The sequence below is a fragment of the Aegilops tauschii genome, chromosome 6 (assembly GCF_002575655.3).
Source record: "Aegilops tauschii subsp. strangulata cultivar AL8/78 chromosome 6, Aet v6.0, whole genome shotgun sequence".
Classification (NCBI taxonomy): domain Eukaryota; kingdom Viridiplantae; phylum Streptophyta; class Magnoliopsida; order Poales; family Poaceae; genus Aegilops; species Aegilops tauschii.
Window position 1 is genome coordinate 275,392,227 of NC_053040.3, and position 4,781 is coordinate 275,397,007.

Here is a 4,781-nt window from a genome sequence, read left to right on the forward strand (position 1 = left end):
TCCAGCCGCCGCAGAGTCTATAACCACCCGATCCAATCTAGACACCATCTCGGATGGGGTTCACCACCTTCAATGGTGCCTCTCCGATGATGCGTGAGTAGTTCTTTGTAGACCTTCGGGTCTATAGTTAGTAGCTAGATGGCTTTCTCTCTCTCTCTCTCTCTCTCGCTGAATTCTCAATAAAGTGGTCTCTTGGAGCTCCATATGATGTAACTCTTTTGCGGTGTGTTTGTTGGGATCTGATGAACTTCGAGTTTATGATCAGTTATATCTTTTTATATCCATGAAATTTATTTGAGTTTCTTTGATCTCTTATATGCATGATTGCTTGTAGCCTCGTATTTCTTCTCCGATATTTGGGTTTTGTTTGGCCAACTTGATCTATTTATCTTTCAATGGGAAGAGGTGCCCGGTAGTGGGTTCGATCTTACGGTGCTTGATCCCAGTGACAGAAAGGGAACTGACACGTATGTATCGTTGCTACTAAGGATAAAACGATGGGGTCTATCTCTACATAGATAGATCTTGTCTACATCATGTCATCGTTCTTATTGCATTACTCCATTTTTCCATGAACTTAATACACTAGATGCATGCTGGATAGCGGTTGATGTGTGGAGTAATTGTAGTAGATGCAGGTAGGAGTCGGTCTACTAATCTTGGACGTGATGCCTATATAATGAGCATTGCCTGGATATCGTCATGAGTATTTGAAGTTCTATCAATTGCCCAACAGTAATTTGTTTACCCCACCGTTTGCTATTTTTCTCGAGAGAAGCCACTAGTGAAACCTACGGCCTCCGGGGTCTTATTTCTCTTATATTTGCCTTTGCGATCTACTTTTTCCTTGTATTTATTTTCAGATCTATTAAACTAAAAATACAAAAATACCTTGCTGCATTTTATTTATATTTATTTTATTTGGCATTCGATCTATCAATCTACTACAATTTATCTCACGTCCGTTTGCCTATCTTGAGGCGCCGTATCCCGGAAGGGATTGACAACCCCTTTAACACGTCGGGTTGCAAGGATTTGTTATCTGTGTGCAGGGGTTGTTTACCTTGTGTTGCTTGGTTCTCCTACTGGTTCGATAACCTTGGTTTCATTTCTGAGGGAAATACCTACCGTCGCTGTGCTGCATCATCCCTTCCTCTTTGGGGAAATACCGATGTAGCTTCAAGCGACATCAAAAGGAATTTCTGGCGCCGTTGCCGGGGAGGATCTTCAACATATACCAGGTTCCTAATCACAAATCTCATCTCCTCGCAATTTACATTATTTGCCATTTGCCTCTCGTTTTCCTCTCCCCCACTTCACAAAAATTTGCCGTTTTATTCGCCTCCCTTTATCTGTTTGCCATTTTCTTGCCGGATATGTTTTTTGGCTGCAATCTTGTTGTGTGGTCATCATGACGCAAGAGAACACCAAATTATGTGATTTCTCAAATACCAACAACAATGATTTTATTAACACTCTGCTTGCTCCTCCCGCTGCTAGTGCGGGGACTTGTGATATTAATACTGCTTTGCTGAATCTTGTTATCAAAGATCAATTTTCCGGTACTCCTAATGAGGATGCCGCCTCCCATCTTAATATAATACCTTCGAGGAATTATGCGATATGCAAAATAAAAAAGATGTGGACAATGATGTGGTTAAGATGAAATTATTTCCGTTTTCTTTGTGTGATTCTACAAAATTTTGGTTCTCTTCTTTGCCTCGCAATAGTATCGATTCTTGGAATAAGTGCAAAGATGCTTTTATCACTAAGTATTTTCCTCCCGCAAAAATTATTTCCCTTAGAACCCAGATCATGAATTTCAAGCAACTTGAACATGAGCATGTTGCACAATCTTGGGAAAGGATGAAAATGATGCTGAGGAATCGCCCAACTCATGGGTTAAATCTTTGGATGGTCATACAAAATTTTTATGCGGGATTGAATTTTGTTTCTCGTAATCTTTTAGATCCCGCCGCGGGTGGTACTTTTATGGAAATTACTTTGGGTGAAGCCACCAAATTGCTTGATAATATCATGGCAAATTACTCACAATGGCATACCGAAAGGGTGTAACGACCCGAACCTGATAAGATTCGATGTCTCTTTGCTTACCGTGCTAGTCCTTAGATCGACTCGCTAGCACACACAGTACATATGAATATCAAATAACAAGTGCATCATTTACTATAACGTATGACCCAGAATTCATAAAGTATTACAAACTGAGTAGCACATAGCTAACTTTATTCAATAATAATAGCGGAAAGGTAGCATAATAAACTATGAGTCCATCAATGCCCACTGGAGAATATGTTGAGTGAAGACTCGCGACCCTACTCTATCTCACTGATGATCTGAAAATCCTGCAACATGATAAGTCGCAGCCACAAAGGGTCAATACATTGAATGTATTGGCAAATCACACATAATGTAATAGCAAACCTACATCCACAAAGCAATGTATGACAAACAAAACACACAAGTTAGTTCGGAGAAGAATGTCTTCACGTACCTCCACTACCTGAACTGACAACCATCTCTAATTTACTCGCCCAAGATAACCCAAAGATTCTAAATAAACATGACAAGAACTTCAGAAGTATCTCTCAAGTGCGCTCTGTCAGTGATGCATTCTCTAGGAACAATAGAGCGCTCTGCCAAGGACGCATTCACCTGATTTAAGTTCCGAAAACTATACCTCGCCTCAAGTGCGCTCTGTCAATGGCGCATTCTCTAGGGACAATAGAGCGCTCTGCCAGTGACGCTTCACCTGGTTAATGATCCCGAGCCTACGGCTATAAACACTCACCACTTTCATGGATCACTCAACACATGCCCACGTCTATCATAGCAAGTCGATCACACCATCACATAATACAATCAATATCAGAATATGACAACACAGAACATACATATCAAACCAAGCACATGTCATAGCATAAAAACCACACATGCATAGAAGAATATAGGATGAGCAAAATCAAAAGTGCAAACTTGCGTTGAACGCTATTGAAATACTCTAACGCTCAATTCTGATCCGCTTCGCACTCCGGACAATCTACACGATTTACGAAGGCACCGATAAATAAACCGTAATCACATAACAATCACAATAAAGGCAACAACAAATAATTCAAATAAAAACTTAAATAACAGAACTTAACAGTAGGTATATATCATCTAAATGCTGGTAGGGTCACAATGCAAAAAGAATCAACTAATTTGGATCAACTGTTTGAAAGATATGGCCTCCGGAAGTTTGAATTCAAATTTAAACAAATTCATATTTGAACTGTTAAAAAATGTGAAATTTTGCTTCTACAATATTCTCCTGGTCTCTACGAGTACACAGGAAAAATAATCGATGAATTTGGAGTTAGGGATCTCAAGATAAACCTAAATGAAAATGTGATATGGAATCTGCAAAGAAAAATTATGCCATAAAAGCGTTCTGGGAAGAACTGCTGCGGCTGCTGTGACGTTGCCACGTGGCGTGACGAGATTCGGTGAAGGGTGTTCGCTGTTACGGCTAACCGATGGACAGCCACTAATTAGTGCATACCGGTTCGAAAAAAAAACTTAACTGATCTAATCCTAGCGCTCCATCATAGATCGAACGGACGGAGGTGCTCACCGGTGAACAAAGGCAAGGTGGTCACCGGACTTGAGGAAGATGACGGCGCGAGCGGTTCGAGGTTGTTGCCGGCGGCCGTTCCGGTGGCCCTTGGAGTCAGTGAAGGGGGCGGAGAGGTACCGGTCGAAGAGGGGGTCGAGGTGGTCCTGGTGATCGTCGGGGACGTTGGGTTGAAGCAGGTCGAAGCGGGGCGTCCGTTGTTGGTGGCGGCGGTGATCTTCGGGTCGGGGTTGCGGGTGTCGTCCTGGTGCTACCCTGCGTTCTTTAGAAGGTAAGGGACGGAGAGGAGACCAAGGGGAAGAGGACAGAGGAGAGAGGAAGTGCTGGGAACCTTCAGACGCGACAGAAACGACCGGCGGAAGCTTCTGAACGGCAGAACTCCGGCGAGATCCAATCGGGAGCTCCAGGGCACGGGAAATGGAGATTTTGGCGAAAATCGGACGAGACGGAGGTGTAGAATATTTATATGGAGGTGGGAGTTCGGTAGGTGCAAGAGATCGATCAAATCGATGGGGATTTGGATCCGCTGCAGCACTGGACTCGTGCTCGTGGAGGAGACCGGCTGAAGCTAGGAGATGACATGCGGGACAGGCTCGTCAGCCAGACAGGGAAAAGGAAGAAGAAGAAAAAGAAGGGAGAGAGCTGCGGGATGGGCTGGGGCAATGGGCCGGCCTGCTAGCGGCTGCTGCTTAGCGCGCGCGGGCGAGGAAAAGGAGCTGGGCTGCAGCTGGGCTGCCCGACGGCACTGTGCACGCGCCCTTTTTTTCTTTTATATCTGCTACAAGAATTAAAATGGCTAAATAGAATACAAAAATAAAAACAAAATAATATCACCAAGGCATATAGCAAAATATTATTACTAAGATATAAAACAGTAAACATTTTTTGAAACACATATGCACTTTTGAAAAAATTATATTTTATGCAATGCAAGCACATAAAGAGCATTATAACAACTCTAAAATAACGTTAAGCTTCAACCATGCCAAAATAATTTATGTAAACTCCAGAAATATATTCTTAGCATTTTCTAACTATAATTAACAAGGGAGAAGTAATATTATCTCCACTCCAAATATTTTGCCTTGCGTTGGAAAACACTTTAAATATTCAGAAAATTTAAATAAGCATAGAAATCATGATG

The 4,781-nt window shown here is 42.3% G+C and overlaps 1 long non-coding RNA gene across 1 annotated transcript; it reads right to left on the bottom strand.

Moving 5' to 3' along the window:
* Nucleotides 1–2,056: 2,056 nt before the first annotated feature.
* LOC120965815 (uncharacterized) lies at nucleotides 2,057–4,234 on the bottom strand. The gene is made up of 3 exons (XR_005758822.3): nucleotides 3,969–4,234; nucleotides 3,638–3,892; nucleotides 2,057–2,366 (listed from the first exon to the last, which is right to left on the bottom strand). It is a non-coding gene; the product is annotated as an uncharacterized lncRNA (long non-coding RNA).
* Between the last annotated feature and the right edge of the window lie 547 nt (nucleotides 4,235–4,781).